General features: G+C 37.0%; 1 long non-coding RNA gene across 1 annotated transcript in view; it reads left to right on the top strand.

Annotated features, from left to right (window-relative positions):
- LOC110398985 overlaps window positions 6,991-21,784 on the top strand; it is a 43,189-nt gene continuing 28,395 nt past the window's right edge. Inside the window, exons 1-2 of the long non-coding RNA XR_002438794.1 lie at window positions 6,991-7,100; window positions 16,108-16,164. This is a non-coding gene — a long non-coding RNA (uncharacterized LOC110398985). The remainder of the gene's footprint in view (window positions 7,101-16,107; window positions 16,165-21,784) is intronic.

Raw genomic sequence — 21,784 nt, forward strand, 5'->3', positions numbered from 1 at the left:
CCAAATTCCTTTCTATTGTCCCATAATAAGATATATTATTTATGAATTAATGTGCCTGAAGATAAAACTAATAGGATTTAGCCTTGGGGTTTTATATTCCATTGTTATTTTAATTCATTCTTACCGACTTTTTGAAGCTCTCTGTTTTTTTCACCATGCCTTTTGTTGCAATTGTATTACCATTAATCTTTGAAATTTACTTCATATTTTACTTGTCTTTCAAGGTACATAGTATTTGATTATTTCACAGTATGTATACATCTACATAAAATAGTTTAAGCAGATTTTCTCATCAATTTTCAGCCTTCATTACATTTCATGGAATCAACATATTTAGAAGTTCTAATAGGATTATTTCTGGTGCATTACATCTTAAAAATAAGAAATTATCACTACCTTTAAGTCTGTTTGTATTTATCAGGCTATGCAAAGATTTTTAGGCAGACTACTACGAATACATGATTTTAAAATTTACCAACCAGACAGAAAAAAGTAGAAGGAGGAAAATAGCTAGCGAGTTAGTTTTCACTGAATTTATCTTAAGAAAAGTATCTGTGTATGCTCCAAATATTCAAAGAAATTTCTCTGGTAATATAATTTCACAATATGCTATGAATTAAATGTTGTCACAAACCAGTCAAGGCTACAGCATGAATATAGAGGAAAAATGATTTGACTGTAATATTTCAAGTTTGTCTTTTAGGTAGAATATTTCCATTAGAGGATAACACTAAAATACTTGGTAATGGACTTGTACACAAAGCCACCTTTCCTCAGCCAAAGCTCAAAATGATTCTGAAAGCGAGATTTGAATCACAAAACCAGACTTCCTAATCACTACTGTACATAAAAAGCAAACAAACAAATAAACAATAATAAAAACAAAAACAACAACAACTACAAATAAAGAGGGGCTGAAGGGAGTATTCTGACGTCAGTGTGGACAAAGATGTCCCAAAGAAAACCAGAAGAATGCCACATGTGCAGGTCATATCCACACAATTCATAGACGTCACTTTAAAAATTTCAGTGATTCTTGGCCAGACATAAATTCTATTTAAAAGGTAATTGGAGGCCATTTTTCCTTTCTGCTCAGAACTTCTTCTAGCATCACATCCAGTCAGTGACAAAATAACAATTCAACCTCCTTAGGCTCAGCTGATGCTACACAGACCCTCATGTGTGAGGAATCTTAATTACCAGTTCTATCTCATCTCTCCCAAATCCTGCTGGAGTTTATATACTCTGTCACACCATCATTAACTCACACATTTCTGCTCTAAATATTGCCCTAACAGCATAATTTATTGCATACTCACATGATAAGAATAACATTTCCTAGTTGTACAACGGACACGCAAAAAAAAGGGCACTCAGTGCCAGAACAAATCTCACCGTAAGTCTGTTGACTTAGTTCACACAATACAGGTCTAAAAAGGTCAATATAAAGTTCAACTGAAAAATCTTAAGCTCTTCAGCAGTGTGTAGATTTGGCCTCGCCGTTTGCTTCAAGAGGCAGCAGCCAAAGACTCATACTCTTTTTCTCTGTAAAATCTTGGTTAAAAGGGGAACTAGGAGACAGGCTTTCATGTAGGAATTTCTGCTTCCTAGTAAATTTCTGAAAAAGGTCTTAGTTTGGGTGAAAGCTATATCTATATTCCAGTACCCCTTATGGTAAGTCACTTACAGCTTTCAGGTGAAATTAACTCTAGTAGTATCAATCTTCATACCAAACTAAATCTCTCCTTCATTAGGAGGAAGACATACCTAGTTCTTTCATGAGACAGACATGTTTTTATATCCTTACAATTGCATTCCTGAAAATGTATATTTTTTATGTCCATTTGGAATAAAAATTCACTTTCATTTTTCTGTTGGGTTTCCATACATCATTTTGAATATGCTGGAGTACTGACTAGGGAGCTTATTCTTGTATTATACACAATCAATTGGGAAGAGTTTCCATTAATACAGAGACATTATTTGATCAAAAAGAAGATTTAGGATTTATGTTACCAAAACCAAGGGATTCTAGAGCATCAACAGCTGCTGATAAAATGAGCATATTGGGGTACAAATAAATATGTGACTGGAATTATTAGCAGGAGTATGTTGTACAAAGGAATTACGTTCACTGAATAATTCTGAAACTACTCCCACATAGATCAAGAGTAATTCCATATTTGTAATTTCCGATATGAGTTTTGTATTTGCATTTGTGTTATGTTTGTTGGCATTAAGACAATGGTCTCTTTGAAGTCAAACTGGATAAAAAGTTCAAAGATGTCTTTAAAATAAGAACACTGACCTTATGCAATAGAATTGAGATTCTTTCTAAAACATTTATGTTTTGGTTTGGTAATTTTTCCAGCAGTAGAAAAAGAAAAAAAAAGTGATATTTTAAAAACAAATTTTAAATGTATTTTTTTCAGCTACTTTTTGGAAACATCAATTCATTCTTGTAGCATTTAGATTGTGTTAAAGTTTGATTATAAAAAACTTTTGAATTTGCAGTGGATTTTACTGTGAAAAATTGAGAACGATCCCATGGAACAAGCATTCTTATACTTAGATAAATATGGATATAAATGAATTCATATGAGATCTAGTTTCAACTAATTTCATAGATTTCAAAGCAAGACTTCTGCATCCTCCTAGCTGTGATGGACTGTTAAGTAAATCAGTCCCCTGCTTGAGCTCTTACATAATTAAGAGAAAACAGAGGAGTTCCAATAGGAGAGGGTATATGCCAAACAGACTCAGTGTTGGGAAATCCAGGTAAGTCAAGGATATTGGAGAGAGAGCCCATCTTCCTGGTTGGAAGGCTAGAAATGCCATGATAAGAACATAGTAGTATTTTTGCTACAATGCTGTTACAACTTGAAAGAGATGGAAAGAGTTCAAGAGTTCATTTGGACAAGGCTCTAAGAAATACATTCTGAGATCTGGGTGGTCCTGTGTGGATCCAGGAGTTGGACTTCATGATCCCTGCGGATCCCTTCCAACTTGAGATGCTCTACGCTTCTATGAAAACTCTACTTTTTCATCTTTGTGATAAAGTTTCATGGTAAGTATAGTAAGCATGCAATTACATGAGCAAAGATAATTTACTTCTTTCAATGCCTACAATTTTTTGCTCTTCAAATGCTACCTGTGCAACTGTAAACAGATACCTAACATACAGTCTGACAACAAAATGGAAGTTGCCCTGAAAGTCTCCTCCTTGCAAACTGTGCTAATGGACCAGTATTTTATTTCATTTTATGGAACAGTACTGTGGCTTCTAGAGAGAAAGGGTCAATATTTTAGAGCTGAAAAGCATAATTCAAACATTTATTACCTTAACAGATTATGACAAAAACTCTTCCTATGTCTTTTGTCAATAAAATAAAATAAGGCAAAAGAATATAAAATGAGATGTCAGTTGACAAAATACATTTTCCAATTATTTTGATAAATGATACCAATTCTAATGAGCAATCAGAGTACTCATGATAAACAAGGCTAAAAAAAAATGGGGTGAGGACAATACAGTTTTACTCTTATTTTCTATTTTATTTTTTTCCTGGTGTCATCAATCTTATTTTAAATTTATCAGGATTAGTCAGACTATTTGCCATACAAAATTGACATTCTCATTCAATTTCATCTATCCATTGAAAACACACACACACGTTCCCAGGTTTCGGCACCACTTGAAAACACACACACACACGTTCCCGGGTTTCGGCACCACTTGAAAACACACTCACACACACACACACACACACACACACAATAGCAGCAAGAAAAGCTTTTTTTATTCAAAGGTGCAGCGCTCCTTTTATAATACTTGTTATCCACTATTGCCATCTAAAGCTTACTCCCTTAATGCTGATTGGATATTTTTGCTGAGGCATGTAGCAGTGAAGCATGAAGCAGTATTTTCCATCTATTGACATATCAAAAGGTAGCTTATCGGATCATCTTAGTTTGCCATTTTTCCTGCGTCACGGGTACATTCTTTGGTCGACTAGTCCTTGTTCCTTCGGGGAGGGGCCTTTCTCGTTACATCTCGTATCCTCGCAACCGCCTCTTACAACATCTCCCCTTCCCCGTGCTTAAAATTATCCGCGTCACATCGCGATCCGCAATCACTACCCCTACACATGTTCCTGCATTTCTGATTCCTATGATATTTGAAAAATCTGTTTCATCTGTTAAACTATTCTACTTCCGTGCTCCAATTTTTGTCTCAGTGTATGCCTACTCCATGCACTATAGCTTTCTCCCGAAGTTACACAGAAGCATAGCACACATCGCACTGCAATACATATTAGGACAAACAGAATGATTACAATAATGCAAGCCATAAAGAGTTGCTTTAGCCAGGTAAAGTTAGGCAACCAGCCCGTGAGTTTCTTCCATAACTCTGTGAAGCCAGATGACGTATCGTCCATCGATACTTGATGGAAAATTTTGGTATGTTCCCATACAGCCTGAAGGTCAGTTTCTATCCGTTGGGTCTGGTTCACATAGGCACAACAACATTGATTAATTATTATGCAAACACCTCCTTCTTTAGCTGACAGGAGATCCAATGCCATTCTATTTTGTAGCACCACCTTACTAAGAGTCGAAACTTCGGTCTGTAAGCCCCTAATTGCATCAATTGTAGCATTTTCTATCATTTCTAGGGTAGCTGAAATATTAACAATTGCTTTTTCTAGCTCGCTTACCCCAAGAAAGGGAATGAACCATCTAACGAAACTATGGAAACTAGTGGGTTTTTCCACTACGGGGTTTAATGCCCTCCCTACCCTCTTCCAGGGTGTACGGAGGTATCCTGATAGGGGATTTGTCCGATCATAGGATCATCATCTAGGATCGGCGCTAGGGCTCCTACAGTACATGCACCACCCCAACTTTCTGGTAAAGTCTTTCTTGCATATCCATCACCACACAACCACCATAAGCCCTTAGGAGGGCACCCAAATCTCACGCTATTGTTTAATGCTATTTGTATAGCGATAGGACAATTTCCTTTTGATCCTGGACAATGAGTAATATTCCTAGGAAGGTCTTTAAAGCTTCCTAAATTTTTATGCAGGATTGCATATTCAGCAGACAACTGGCAGACAGTGGCCCTTATCATAAATTTGTAATGTGCGTACCCAAACCATTTAAGAAGTCACGCCTGAGTAACGTTCCTGGCACTCTAGCAACAAGTGGAACAAGCAGAACAGGTTTTTATCCCAGCGGGGTTCGCTACTGCCCTTTTCAGAGAAGGATATGTAAGTTGATCCGGCTGCCGGCTCGGTTACGGCGGTGGGGTTTCATCCCGTCCCAGATGCCGGGGACGTTCGTCTTGCTCTTTGCTCAGTAAAGGGCTTGCAGGGGGCGCGGAGGGTGCGATCTTCGTGGGCGCGGTGTCCTGTTCCTCTGCCGAGCACTTGATAACAATATCTCCCCCAACCAGATCTCCCCTCCTTTTTTCCCCCCCCCGGATCGTCAGGCTCACCAGAGGTGCTCCCGGCTCCCTCATCAAGCCCTAACAATTTTTGCACCTCGATAGCTGCTTTTCCCTCCTCCCTGGCTGCCCGTAAAGCTCCTAAAATCAATCCCCAGGTTTTTAACTCTGCCGCCTTCTGAGTGCTCATCGTATGTCACGCCAGTGCAGATGTGAGAGAAGCCCACTTCTGATGATTAAGTACATCCCCTGGAGTATCTATTTCTCCTTCCCCTTCTAAGCGAGAAAGTACCGCAGTGATTTCCTTCTTAGAAGGCATATTCTTGCCGCAGTAATCTTTACAGAATTGCCACAATACCTTAATTACAGAATCCATGGTCAGCGCCCTGCCATCCCCTTGGGTTTACACGCTGAAAATAAAGCGGCGCCCCGCCGTCCCCTCGGGTTTACACGCCGAAAAATAAAATGACGCACCACCGTCCCCTCGGTATCGTGTCAAAAAGGCGCACCGCCGTCCCCTCGGTATCGCGCCGTCTATCTAAAATATCTAAACACACTCACTCGTTCCCGGGTTTCGGCACCACTTGAAAACACACACACACGTTCCCGGGTTTCGGCACCACTTGAAAACACACACACACGTTCCCGGGTTTCGGCACCACTTGAAAACACACACACACGTTCCCGGGTTTCGGTGCCACTTGAAAACACACACACACGTTCCTGGGTTTCGGCACCACTTGAAAACACACACACACGTTCCCGGGTTTTGGCACCACTTGAAAACACACACACACAAGTTCCTGGGTTTTGGCACCACTTGAAAACACACTCACACACACACACACACACACAATAGCAGCAAGAAAAGCTTTTTTTATTCAAAGGTGCAGCGCTCCTTTTATAATACTTGTTATCCACTATTGCCATCTAAAGCTTACTCCCTTAATGCTGATTGGATATTTTTGCTGAGGCATGTAGCAGTGAAGCACGAAGCAGTATTTTCCATCTATTGACATATCAAAAGGTAGCTTATCGGATCATCTTAGTTTGCCATTTTTCCTGCGTCACGGGTACATTCTTTGGTCGACTAGTCCTTGTTCCTTCNGAAGCAGTATTTTCCATCTATTGACATATCAAAAGGTAGCTTATCGGATCATCTTAGTTTGCCATTTTTCCTGCGTCACGGGTACATTCTTTGGTCGACTAGTCCTTGTTCCTTCAGGGAGGGGCCTTTCTCGTTACATCTCGTATCCTCGCAACCACCTATTACAACAATCCATTTATAGGTAAAGTACCTATAAAAAATGGCTCCTAAATGCAAGACTGTGAAGATCAATGACATAATAAGCAGAATAAATCACCTATTGATAAATATCTTATTCTACAGAAAATTCCATTTGACTGTACAATGAAAACTGTCTAATTTCTGCTTTTCTTTAAAATGATACTGTCATACACATTATTAATCTCTTTTGTTGGGTATCACAATACAGTAAAAAAAAAAAAAACCTACAATATTAAACAATGGTATAACAAACAAAGAGGTGAAAAATTAAATAACAATTCTGCCCACGCACACATACTCACTGTACTTTACTCAGTACAGACTGATACAAGTTCATAGAATCTGTGATGTACAGAACCTGGGGTAAGTAACTGCCTAATAATAGTGTTCTGTGTATTTAGAGAAAGAATACAAAATTGAAGCAAGGCCAAATTTTGTGCCTAGCACTGATTTTGAAAGTGAAACATTTTTCTACATTTTACTCATTCTGGAGATTACTGATGTTCTATCAAGTAATGCATTTTGCTTCTTCTTCTGTGTAATGATTATGAACAAATGTGCTTCTATTTACATTTTTTTGAATCTTTTAATAATTATGCAGTTATAACCAAAATGAACGTATGTTACATATGGAGTATTTACTACAACTATATTTTGAAATAGTTGATCTTGTTACTCAGTGGTTGGTCAGCTGAGAAACACACCATTATTTATGTGTTTACTGTAGATGGCTTTTAGAAAGTTCAGAACTATGATAATATTTTAGGGTAACCACTGTGTGTATGCCTACGTGTGAACTCACATAGTGGAAATGCTGCTGTTTCACAGTAATTCCTTTGACCAAAATGTGATTTTTGGCCGTGGTGGCTCATGGCCAACCTGTTGCCCACCAGGTCCCCCAGATCCTTCTCCACAGAGCTCCTATCCAGCAGGTCAGCTCCTAACCTGTACTGGTGCATGTAGTTATCCCTCCCCAGGTGCAAGACTATATGCTTGCTCTCATTGAACCTCTCTGCCCAACTCTGTAACCTCTCTGCTAGGTCTTGTTGAATGGCAGCACAACCTTCTGGTGTGTCAGCCTCTCCTCCCTGCTTTGTAACACCAAAGCTTGATAATAAATACCTTGCCCCTTAATAAGTTCAGGGGGAAGGACAACAGAAAAGCATTTTTGGGAATCCATTAACTTAAGCTCAAGTGTGAACTCTAGCCTCAAGATAACTTGAATAATACAAGCTAATGTTTTTCTTCTACCAAGAATGCCTGAGGTATCAGTCAGAAGTTCCATTAGCAGAGCCAGACGTCTCATGAAACTGAGATCCAAAACTGAATCAGGAAGTTCCTAAGAGGCTGCAATTCAATGTTGTAGTTGACACACTACCACCTATTCTTTTGTAGATATATCAAATCTCAGGTTTATGCTGAGTTATTCTATTCAGGATGAGAAAATGATGATTAAATCGGTCATTACTCTCTTGATGAAATCCGCTTTACAAATAAAGTTTTGATTCACTGAACAAATCACAAATCAAACAGGAAAGCAGGATACTTATGTTCCTTGCTCCAAGAGGTTTTTAGGTATCATGTACCCATTAGCTTCCTTTTTACTTTAAAGCAGAACTATATTTTCTTCTTTTACACATGCGTTGTTCTGCAAAAGCTACACCACTCAAGCTGCAAGTTTTGCACTCCCATTTTCCAGGCTGTTTTCTTTATGGCTAGATACAACTACTGTGGCAGACTGTAACCAAAAATCTTGTAATTATTTAATTTAGTGCATGGCAATACACGCATGACTAAGGAGGGGAATGCATCTGAACTTTGACGTTTAACTGGTACTTTTTGATTTTATTACTACAGGCAGAACACTTGCCATAAAAGCAGCTTCACTCCTTAAGTAAACCCTTTTTTTGGGTGGAGCTGTTTGTTTGGGGTGGACTTAGTCAGTGTCTTAACCATATTCTTACTTATCCTGTCTTAGATAAAAAAAAAAAGATGTTTAAAGCTGTCAGGCTGAGTGAATTCTAACCTAAGCGTAGATGGATGAGCAATGATTTGGCAATAGATAGCTCATTAACACTGAACAGTATTTTCTTGTGCACAAGTTGGCACTCAGTCTCTTCCTAAATGAATTTTTCTGTCTATGTCAAGATGCTTTTCTTGCATGCTCAAAATAAGAAGTCTGAGGATCACTACAGCACTAATATCCCTTATTTCTATTGGGGATTTAAAACTAACTTCACTATGACAGATTTCACATTTGTTTTCATTTTACAAATGTTTATAAATATTCTGATAATTTTTATTCTATGAATTTTAACTCATTAAACCATAGGAATAAAAAAGCTATCATTTTTCCCTAACAGAATATGGCCTTAATAAACTGTATTTACAGCTGCCAGATACTTCAGTTTCACTTAGGTACTCAGTCACTTACAAAAGCAATCTTTTTCTTTGAGTACTACGAGTCCTTGAACTCAGCAGTTTAAATTATAATTTTCTTTGGAAGAATTCTGATAGCAGGTTTGATTGCCAACAAAAGTTGGGAAACACATTAGAAAATGAACCAGAAGAAAAATAATAATGTATAAAGACCAGTAAAACAAGTTTACTATTCCGAGCTTCTCAGTAAGCTGACATCTTGTTTTTCCAGTGATGATTATTAAAGAGCAGAAGTATCAGCTTTACTAGAATAATATAAATCTATGTGGTAAACACATTAAACCTTAACAGCTTGCTCATTCAGATTAAAGTATGTCTTCAAACTTAAACTTTTAAAAATCAGCATTTCCCATGTCCAGATTGATGCCATTCACTGTAACTGGTAAATACTAAGAGTTGTATGCAAATTCTTTAAAATATGCTGCAAAGTTACTGCATAGTCCTATAGGGTCACACTGCACATAACATCACAGGAGCCTGCTCAGAACCTCATGACTTCTTTTAGCTTCTGTGTCCCACTCTCTTTCATGGACTTGTTGAATATTGCTTCCTTACTTCCATGGTTCTAGGTGTCTGCTTATTCTGCCATATTCAAATTCCCTATTTATGCTTTTCCATGTCATCTCTCCATGTAAATCACTTCATATTTTTTGGAAGGATTTATTAACTTCCCTCCTTAGGAAAGGGCTTCTGCTCAACTCAGTGTTTCATTATCTTGCCATTACATGGTTCCCAGATCATTCAGTCTCATACATTCTTCACACTATATCAAATATAAATGTACTTGCATTTAGTCTCCCATCTAGCCAGGAGCTCAAAATGCCTTCAATTTAGGCATGTTTTATTGCTGAAACACAATGTTTCCCATTCTTAGTAACACTTATAAAGCTGTATGCCTTACTCTCTATTGTCCCCTTCATACTTCTCTCGAACAGTTATTCGATTTGTTGTCTTGTTAATATCCTTGCTTTCTTCCCACCTCTTCACATACAGATTTTTCTGTCCTCCATTATTATTTTCCTGCTATGCCTGGGAAAGCTATTTATGATGTTCAGATTCTGAAATGTAGTAAGAGACAGCGCTAAAATAAGCCAAAGCAAAGCATGGTAATGACTAATACCACTAGTATAAGTATTAGAATATTCTGAGTTGTAGAATATTTGCATTAGTCAGATTATTTGCACGTATTTCTGGGGACAAAATAAATCACTTGTGTGCTCCAGTAACATCAGCACTGTGTGTATGAACAGATAGGTGAATCAACCTGTTATAGGAGATGAAGTTGTGGAGCTCAGGTTGTGGAACTCCTCTGCACATTGTAGTTCTCACACTAAACAGCAAAAAATAAGAGATTGTGTGTTCAGCTTTTAGTACGCAATTTTCTTCTATCTTAAGCTCAGGCAATATAGCTTTCTTATATAGATCACAGCAATGGGTCCTATAATGTCAGTGAAGCAAAAAACATACAGATGCCATTAGAAGAGAACCAATCTACACCGAGCCAATAAAGTAGCAATTAGATAACTTACATCTGCATAAGCTAAAATAGGGGAGAAGAGTTAATTAGAAAATCTTATGTCTTGACTGTTTTCTTAAGGAAATTGCCTTACTATATTCTTCTTTTTTATCCCCCAGAATCCATCTTGCAGAACACATGCAGAGGAAAAAAAAAGGAAAAATTAACTCTTAAATAGTTTTAAATATCTAGAAACTTACCTGGTGTCTAGGTATCATTAATAATTTAAAAAAAAACAAAGAGAGAGAGAGAGAAAAAATCAGATTAAAACAGTGCTACTGCTCAAGGATTTTTAAATAAATGGCTCCTGTGCTACTAAAGTGTTGAAGTACTTTATTTCTGCACAGTCTATTCTGATTTCATTCCCTCCTTACATGTCTTCTGAGAAAATATCTTACATGTTTTTCTTTATAAAAAAAGAAAACAGAACTAATAACAGTAAAGATACCTTTAAATAAGAAAATAAGAATTAAAAGATAGATATCTCTAAATAAGAAAAATATGTCAAAAGGAGTCTAAGCAAAAGATTGAAAGATCAGGCAGCTCTGGCATGGTAGCATTCTGCACTGAAGCACGGAATACCGTACACAGTACCACTGAACCCCTGCCACTAGGCAGAAAGCTATTGGCAAAAAGAATGCAGTGACTCAGATGGAGTGTCTACTCAAAAATGTGACAGTTCATGTTTCTGGCTGCAGAGAGCGCCTGAGCCCACTGTTGGAAGGCAGCAGGAATACCACCTGTGTGAGGGATGAGCAGGTGGATGATCTGCTCAGTATGGTGGCAGAGCTCAAGGAGGAGGTGGAGAGATCAAGGAGCATCAGGGAGCATGGGCAGGAGATAGACCGGTGGAGTAACACCCTGCCATACCTGCAAGAAAGTCACTGGGGTGATGCACCCCAAATAGTGGTGGACCCCCTGCCCCCTCTCTGTCAGGCAGAAGGAGGGATCTAAGAGACAGGGAGGAACAGAAACAGGTCTCTGCTGGGCACTGCAGGCAAATCCCCTCCCAGCCTACCTCACCTTCCAACGTGCCCTTACACAGTACGCTTTAGGCTCTGGAACTTGAGCGAGAGGTGAGTGAGGATGTGGTGGAAAGTCTACCCATGGTGTTGCCAACGGCAAAGTGGTTGACTCTATGCCTCAAGACTGCCTTCACCACAAAGGAAAGAAGGGTGATTGTCGTGGGCAACTCCCTTCTGAGGGGAATGGAGGGCCCAATATGTTGGCCAGACCCTATCTGTAGGGAAATGTGCTGCCTCCCTGGTCAGGGACATTACTGAAAAACATCTTGATCTGGTTCACCCCTCAGATTATTATCCCTTACTGATAGTTCAGGCTGGCAGTGATGAAGTTCCTGAGAGAAGCCTCAGGTGCCAGGAGGGCTGATAGCAGCCCTTCAATATCTAAAGGGGGGCTGTAAGAAGCAAGGGGATGGGCTCTTTAGCAGGGTCTGTTGTGACAGGACAAGGGGAAATGATTTCAAGCTAAAGGACAGGAAATTTACATTGGATATAAGGAAGAAGGTTTATTTTTTTACAAAAATTGGCAGTGAGGCACTGGCACAGGTTGCACAGAGAGGTAGCATTTGTCCCATCCTTGGAGATAGCCAAGGTCAGGCTGGAGGGGTTCTGAGCACCTCATGGAGCTGTGGGAGTCCTTGTTCCTTGCAGGAGAGTTGGACCAGTTGCTCTTTAAGGGTCTCTTCCAACTCAAACAATTCACACAATGCAGGAACACAATAATGTATTCAAATAGAATTTTGTGTCTGTAAAAACATGCAGTTATTAAGTGTTCAGGTAATCATTGTTTTTCTTCTGTTCAAAGAACAGAATCAGTTAATACAGTGTACTCAAAGCTGATGACTCCTCACAATATTTGCAATTCTGTCTCCACAACTTCATTTATTGATCAACTTGATTTATGCATTTACCTCTGCAATTCCCGAACTGTAAGAGTTGGAGATATGGAAAAGGAAGAACAGCACTGTTTTTCACAAAGGCTTGTTAAATATATGTTATTTCTCCAAACCAAAACAAATGACATTTCAGATACAGTTCTAGTGGCATGTGAACATCACTTCACTGAGATGAAGGGAAAATAATAATTTTCCATTTTATTATATATAATTGTACTCTTGTTTATTGTAACATTTACTTATAGAATCTTCTCAGCTTCTTCATTTTTTGTTTAAATTTCCTTAGTGTATTTTTCCAATTTTCTTTCTTTTCTTTGATGTTAATATTTTTATTTGCTTTGGATTCCTTCCCAAGCCTTATAACTTACTTCTTTTATCTGCTGTTTTTCTTTTTCTGCTTATTTCTCAGGACTATTGGGTTTTCTTTATTATTGAACTCCTGAAAGCCAAGAAGCAAAGAAAACACTTTATGAAAAATATTTAGAGCAGTAGTTTGTCTTCATGTACTTTATACAACATCCTACTACTTCTCAGACAGGATTAAATCCACAAGCCAGTTCTGGTGTCAACATATGTTGCAATATTAACAAAGGAGATCTTGTCTATTTATATATAATTTATATTGCTAATAACATTGCTGAGCTTTGCCTTTAGCTCTGTTCACTTCTTTGTGTTCTTTATTTATGATTTACTAAGTCGTCGTCTTCTTCATCTATGCATTCTTGAGTAATTTTAAGCAACTGTCCTCTCACAGGTGTTTTCTCTCTGTCTAGTATCTTCCTAAAATCCAACTATCGTGACTGATGATGAAATCCGTGGGAGAGGAGAGGGGAGGGGGGTCCTCATGTAACTTCTGAAAATAATGCAATTAACAGTACTCTTTCTATAACATGTCACTAAGAGTCATATGAGATAATCCTGCTTTTAGGAAGCTTGCCTATACTAATTCAAAAATCAAGGTTCCATCATTTACACACACCATTATTATGTTATTTTAGGCAGGTTTTTTTTTTTTTTTTTTCTCATTTGACTCACTGTTAAAATTTCTCCTAAACATTTTCATAAGCATTTAAGGTAAAATTCATACTTAGCTTTTGGCACTGTTAGTTTACACATATACTGAAATTTGCACTCTAAATACACAGAAAACACCTGTAGTCATGATCATGTTGTTTGATGGCGAAGAAGAAATTTCAGACATATTTAAGCACCATCCTGTGTCATAAAAAAAAACTCACTTAAAACAGTTAATTCCATCTTGCCCAGGTTTAATCAACATTTTTCTTCATACGGGCCTCTTTTGGACAACAGAAATTTGCTTGTTTAAAAAGTATGAGACTTGATCATGAAAAGAAAAAAACACTTCTTCCCTTTCATTTGATTCAAGCAGCAAAGATGAAACTTCATCTGTATAATTATTCTAATATATTCTTCTGTGTCAGGTTACGCCGCTTCAGTGATGAACACAAACCACATACTCTTCAGATGGATCCCCCAGCCTTTAAAATAAGTCAGATTCAACTGTATTCCCACAGAAGCCCAGGCCCTGTTCCCTGCTGTTTCTTGCTGCCTTGTTATTATTTGACAGCTCGTCTCCCTGGGGGAACTGTGAATATTTTGCCAACAGCCATCCCAACCATTGTGTCCAGACAAAAGAAAGTGGGGTCCTTGCTGCATACGAAATGAACTAAAATCGTTGGAATTTCTCAGGAGACAGACACTTAAAGGAGAGGTTGATGGAGGCTGGTTGTGGGGAAAAAAATTTACCTTAAACTTTTTGCTACAGGTAGTAAGTCCTTCGGGGTCTTTTTTTTTTTTCCACTAAGAGGTCAGTTTGGGGCACTTGTGGAAGAAAAGACAGGTGCTTTGCCTTTGTCCAGGTGGAGCACATCACAGGGCCTTGCTTTTCAAACACCTTCAGTATGTGTTAATGAACCCTTCCTCCTTGGGAAGGAAGATTCACTTCATTCAAGTGTCCCTTAGCAGTATCAATTCCAACTGCCATATTTTTATGTGGTTTTGCACTAGCCTCACTAGCTTAAATTGCTTAACTATTCTTATATTAATTGGCAATTTTCTGTGGTCAGAATAATATACTTAAAACACTGTCTTATGTTTGTACAGAGACGAGACACAGGAAATTTCACAGTGGTAATGAAGCAAAATCAGCAGGTGTGATTATACTGATAACTACGCTCCTGGGTGCTTAGAAGCACATGGCTGCATCTGGTCCATAGTTACCTCTCCAGGGCTGAGATTATTTCATTCAGTACCCTAATGGCCTGTTGTTTAAGTAGTATCCGTGACCCTTATACAGAATCCTGCCCTAACTGAACAGGCTGAATTTCCATCCCCATCCCAGCTGTGTCCACTTATATGTTTTTAATACAATTCTTTCTTTGTTCGTTTTCATTCATTAAAGAGATATATTTGATACAAATGCAGAGTGCATTGTCTTAAATAATGGAATTTCAGATAAATAAAACAGATGCTTTGGACTAAAAACAACTGTTTATCTAGATTCTAGGTACAGAATGGCTGATTTTGTGTCACGTATCTGGTAGAACCTGAATGAAGAATAATTATTATTACTTCATTATGGCACTGTTCCTACAGAAGGTGTAAATAAAGAAAAAAGAGTAGGGATCAGAACATCTTCTCTTTTTTTTATCTCCTAATCATTAGCAAGTTCTGTGATTTGTAATTAGATTGAGGATTCTCTAAAATGTGACAGAGGAAAAACTCCAGAATTCAGGGAAGCCAGGGCTGGGTTTAATGTCACCCTTGCAATTCCTGTCATCATCTGACTCATGGTATATGTCGTCTGCTGTGGCAGGGCTCTATTCCTATAGTTTTATGTGTCATCTAATTAAATGTGCCTAATAGTGTGTAATTGCAAACATTGCATAAACACTTCATGAATACAGAAACAAACTAAGTCCTATAGCTAAAGGAAATATTTTTGTACTTCATACAATAGATTGTTTTGCCACTTCCCTTTAAAGGCTTATGTATTTTCCTGGCAGTTTAATTTGAACACAAAGGCTTAGAAAGAGACAAAATGACAGAAAAGTGAGTGCTACCAGGTAAAAAACAAAGGCTTTCTTCTGCTTAATAGGACTCAAGACACCACTAATCTCATCTGGTTTAGCTGATAAGAGAAGGAATGAGACGGTGAAATGGATTCAAAAGAGAAATATTTCTTTATTAGACACATTCAACTTGTTTAGGGTTTTTCTTTTTTCCGTTTATTTTTCTTTGATTGTGGTTTTTTTTTGCCCCATAAAAATAAAAAGCTAAGATGATTTTTTGTGAGGTAATAATCATTCAATGAGTTAAATCAATATTTTATTTTTAAATTGAGGGGATGCCACAAGATATTTCTTAATTTCATAATTCCTACGAGCAATTAAAAGGATTATTGTGAGAATGACTTTTGTAATTTAAATCAATTTTAGTACATCAAGTCATTTTACCCTCACATCCTCTCTCCCTAGCAACAGTGGATCAGAGCACCACAGAGAAGTGAAATATGCCCACTGCATCCAGGCAAGGTAAGCACAAATTAGAATATTTGATTGCCTGTCTCACACCTCCTTTCAGTCTGAGCAATACATCTTTGCTCTTTCAGGATTTAAAATTTTTTTATAAATTATTTTGCACATATATAGGGCACAAAGGAAAAATGTTTTATTTAAAAAGATGGAATTTGTATTTTCTGTTCCTTTTCTTATGAAACATCTAGTGCAAAATATATCGGAGTGAAAAAGATTAGAAGAATGGAAGATTTATGACATAGATGGAAGTCATTCAGAAAGAAAGCTGTATTACCCTAGGATTATTTTTTAACATTAGTAATCAATTAAAAAGTAAAAAACAAGCCTGAGATTTTAAGTAATTTACTTCTACATGTAAACTTTGGATCCGCAAGTAAATTCAAGATGCAAACTGTAGCAGGGCATAGTACTTTCTTTTGTCTTTTAACTCCAGGAATCCCAGCTCAGAAGTCCCTTGAGAGCTCAGTGAATAATTTAATTCTCCCTCTAAAAGGGAAAAATGTCAAAATCCACAGGCTTTTCCTCTCAGAACATCTAAACAAAACTGTCTTCCTATCCAATAACTTCTTAGGCAGCCACTCAGGTTCCTGGCTAGCAGAGTTCTGTGTTACATGCTATACACAGGAAGCAACACAACATTACATTCAGCTTTAACTTCACATATTCCGAGTTACTTTTTTTGTGTGCGAACTTTATTTAATAAATAAACAGTTCTGTGGGAGAAGGGGAAAGTATGAGTGTTTATCTCTTATTTTCTTCTTAAATTTTATCTGTAAACATTTCTTTTCCCTAACAAAAATTAAAATTAAATTAGAGAGACATAAAGGAACAGAGACATTTGAATGAATTAATTCAGCTCTCTTAATCTGCAGCTGAATGATATGACTCAGGATAAAAACCAAAGTGCGCAAGGGAATTTTTCATTCCTAGTCTGTAAAACAGACTGGAATGAATTTCCCTCACTTCATGTAATAGTCTATTTTACACATGCCATCTACAGGAGGAAATGTTTGCTGCTTTTCTGGATCATGTTCTGCTCATGTAACGATGTGCAGAACTTTGAGCATGTGAGCTGTCCTGTAGAAGCTGAAAGGATATGATTTAAAAGGATTGTTCAAGTCCATAAAGCTAAGCTTACGTTTAACTTTATGTCGACTTCTACTCAGATCACGTTGCTTAGCACTGTGCTCATATGTAATCAACTTAAGTCTGAAAACGTGTTTATAATGGAAAGGAAGAATTTTACTGAGGAATCTAAAATCCCTTCATACTTCCCTTTGTCATCGCCTAAGAAATGCAAATGACTCTATAGTTATAATATGGAAATCGGCCTCTGTTGTCAGTGAGATATTCTGCCACAAATCTCATTGTACAAAGAAAAGTTCCCGGTGTCTGTTTTTCAGCAAAACATCATTCATCCTTCTTTATACGTGTACTTGTGGAAATTTTCTTGTTTCTGACTGAAGAAATCTTTTTCATGCAATAAATATTCTAGTCCTCGAAGGAACAGTTATATTTAGAATAAACCTAGAATAAATCTAATTACTGCATTCTCAATAAAATAAATTCAACTCTAAAATTTTTTGCAGTATTTTTTTTTAAAGAAGGGGATTTTTTTCTTTAATGAATGAAATCTAATTTTTCCAATGATCAGAAAGCACTAATAGCACTGTCTTGTTGTATGTCTTACTTGGAATTGCCAAATCATAAGACAACGAAGAAAATGATTACCTTTTCGTGTAAGTATAGAGCTGTTTCAGATCATGGCAAGTACAGTGTAATTAGACGAGCAATGAGACATGGGAAAATAAGTATGAAAAACACCATTAAGAGGTCTTAAGAAATGAACCTTAGTTGCAAATATCACATCATAAAACTTGCCAGGTAGATAAAGGATAAGTAGCTTCAATATTAATACAACATTATTTTGGATAAAATCATTCTGATTTTTTTTTTTAAATCAGTGGGCCATTACTGAACTATAAATAATGTTTCATGTGATTTATAACCATGATCAAAATACGTAGCAAATCATTCACACAGGTTCTGTTACATACTTTATTTCACTAAATAAGCTGTTCTGTTTAAAGAAAGATTTTCAATAGCATTGCACATTATTTAATTTAAGAAAAGTCTGCTTTAGCAGTGGCAATAATACCAGTGGTGACAAAAGACAGATTTTATAAATTCTACCTTACTTTAAATTTCTCGTATCTAAGTCTAGCTATACTTTACACTTTTTTTTTTTAAGAACTAATATTTATTTGCAAGTTTTATGTTTTCTTTCAGCCTCTGACTCATTTCATACACAGTGTGCATAAAAAATTTCAAAGTAAGAAATCCCTTGTTTAAGAGCCAATAAAAAAATAAGCACGCTACTTCAAAGGCATATTCTCGTTCAGTGAGGCATAACTTAAATATGAATATTTAAGAAAAGATAATAATTAAGAAAAAGATAAAGTTTGCAATACTTGAGTTGTGATGTAGGTGAACGTACAGAGAGGGTGTTGGGAAACACTCTTTCCCAAGGGGTACCCGCTGGCCCATGTGGGGAAGCATGCCAAACTCAATGTGAGTGAAAGTAGCTTCCCCACGCGGGCCAGCGGGTACCCCTTGGGAACGAGTGGTTTCCCAACAAGAGGGAAAGACAGAGATGTTGCAGAAATGCTGAAGAACAAAAAAAAAGTGAGGATATGCTTTCAAAGCTGTAGACCGTATTATGCAATTAGCGTTAGTACTCTTTGCCAAAAAAAAAAAAAAAGTAACTTGAAAAGTAAGTTTAAAAAAAAAAAAAAGCAGTCAAATTTTGTGTAATTTAAGTTCCCTAGAAACATCAGAATTCAATTTAAAAAAAGCAATTATTCTATAATATTCTAAAATATAACGATTAATTCAATGATATCCTGAAAGGGAAGTAAATGCTCGATTTTGTTTACTACGATATATTCTATCCAATGTAGACCTAGCATGTATAGTGTAATGACATTGCTGGACTTCTTGAGAAGGAGAATTGCCCCCAGCACTAGCAGCCTTTACAAACAGCAACTACTTCTTAATAGTACACGTTTGTTTCTTACATAATTGAGATGACAAACTTCTTGAAATGACAGGGTATAATTTCCTGGTACTCTTACCATGCAGTAATGAAATTATTTATGTATAATAAAGCAAGTTTGGTGTTTGCTCTTTGGTAGTAAGGCTACCAAATAGGAAAAAGCCATCGTAGCAGAAATGCTAAGTCACGGCTTGAACCAGTGTTTGAGCACCTGGTTGGAACGCAGCGCCAACCCAGGGGAGCTCAGGTGCATGCAAGGAACCTGAGTGACCAGAAGGGGTGGAGCCAGGATCCACCCCTTCCCAGACCTTATTTAAGGGTTGGCAGTGGAGGCAAAGATATTTCACTGGAGATCGCTGCCTACCTGAGGCCTTCTAGAGGTAAGCAGATTTTCTTCCTTTGTTTCTGTATCTGCTGCTGTATTCAGCCTTGTTCTTACTTGCTCCAGCCTAGGATTGTGTCACTCTGCTATTATTGCTGTACTTTCTATTGCATTACAGCCATATAGGCATAAAAAAAGCATATATTAACTTAGTAATTCATTTTCTAACAATGGTTAAGCAACTTTCTTTATGTATGTGATCAATAGTCAATAGTCTCTATCCTCAAGAAAGCTGAGAAGAAATAATGCATTTATTTTCAATATGATGTGACTAAATAACTAGTAAAATAAAATAGGCTTTCAGCAATCCAATTCTAGCAAAAAATTTAGGAGCTGAAAAGCTTCTATATGTAATGGAGTGTTTAGATTTATTAGAACAAACGTTTTAGTTCTTATTAAAACTGATGAAACAAGAAGGAATCCGTTATAAAAGGAACCAGATGAATATTAAAGAATTTCCACTGCAACTATGAAGATTATCTACCTATCAAGTTGATGAAAGACTATTACCCCACTACACATAATGTAGTAGATTCCCTATTCATGAGTCAAAATGTATAATGTAAAGATCTCATGAAGGAAGAGAGCAAAACAAAAATAAGTTAATTTTGAACCCAGGAAAAACAAGAATGAGAGAGGCTCTCCCTCTTCTATTTAGAGAAAAAGGACACTTCAAAAGCCTTTGGAACTGATCCAGCTCATTTCTCTGACCTCTTTCCCAACCCTATATCAACATTCACCACCTCACTGGTGTAAGAAAGTAGAAGCTAAGAGCAACTCTCTCTTTCCTTCCTGTGGTACCTGCCTGAATCTGCACAGCAAGCTTCTGGGTCAGCACACCTTATAATTTCACAAGGACAAGCTAAAAAGGCACGATAGAGTTGTAAGGGTCTACTTAATAATTTCTTTCAAGGACTTAGAACAGGTTGTTTAGATGATTTTATGTTTAAACACCAAAAGCTTCTTTACTTAAACACTGAGTCATTCAGACCACTTACTTCTGGAGAGGATATATGAACTAAGCTTTGGTAAGCCAAAATAAACAGTGGAATTAAATTCACATCTCACATTCATTTTTTGCTCTCAAGACAATGTCTTGAATGGTATCTTTAGAGAACTGCTTGCTTACTTTGGGTTTATAAAAGGGTTTTTTTTTTTTCTAGTAAGTATTTTAGGTAACTTACAATAGCCTAGCCAAGGTTGACAATCTTATCAATGAAAACCTTTTGCACCCTTGTAAATATTCTGACTATTGGAGATACAGTGAAAAGGCATGGTAGTACTTATGGAAATAAGAGGATGAAGTCTTGTCTACAGGCAAAACCAAGAGCAAAACTGCTCTTAATTTTATACTTCAGGTAAAGGAGATTGTCCCTGTACTAATCATCTCTTATGTAGCTGTGGTTTTGAATTAGCCTTGCCTTTCTCTAACAATAAAATTGTGATAATTAATAGCCATTATCATTCCATTTTCTTCTGGCTTGGAGTCCTGGCAGAATACAGACCATTTTAGGAGGTAAAAATTGGGCTAGCCATGTTGTCTGGCATAGGGAACAAGCACTGAGAACTGGGATGCAGCTTCTGTAGGAAAATATCTAGATTTAATTTTAACACTTCTAGAATTAAAAAAGGAAATATAACAGTTTAAAAATGATATCTATGCCTTTTAAATTACACTCCATTACAATTCTGAACTTGTTTACTACTGAATCCACTCAGAGATGAAGATTCCAACATCAATTTTCTTCACAATAAAAATATACAGTGTGATCAAGTGAAACTGGCTATTTTTTAAGTCAATTAATTTGAACTCATGATTTTCTTCCATTAAAAACATTTTTATGTGATACGCATCTCTCAAACACCTACAAAAGTTTATTCATTAGATACCTCTGTATTTTGTGCGTGTTAACAGCCATATAAAAGTGATCAGTCAGTACTTCTCAGTAATGCTTTAGTGGTATTAAGAATGAGGTCATTATCTGTGGAGGTCTGTAGCGATTTTCTATTCCTCAGAATTTTAGAACCAGTTTGCTCATTCTAACACAAGATATTTTGAAGTTCAGTTAATCCAGCTAAGGTCTTTATGAAGCCAGATTGGAGGTTTACAATGATGTCTTCTGGCCTTACCTTGTATGAACCTATGACTCTAAATGCATTTTACAATCCCAACACACTTA

The sequence above is a fragment of the Numida meleagris genome, chromosome 4 (genome assembly GCF_002078875.1).
Source record: "Numida meleagris isolate 19003 breed g44 Domestic line chromosome 4, NumMel1.0, whole genome shotgun sequence".
NCBI classification, from domain to species: domain Eukaryota; kingdom Metazoa; phylum Chordata; class Aves; order Galliformes; family Numididae; genus Numida; species Numida meleagris.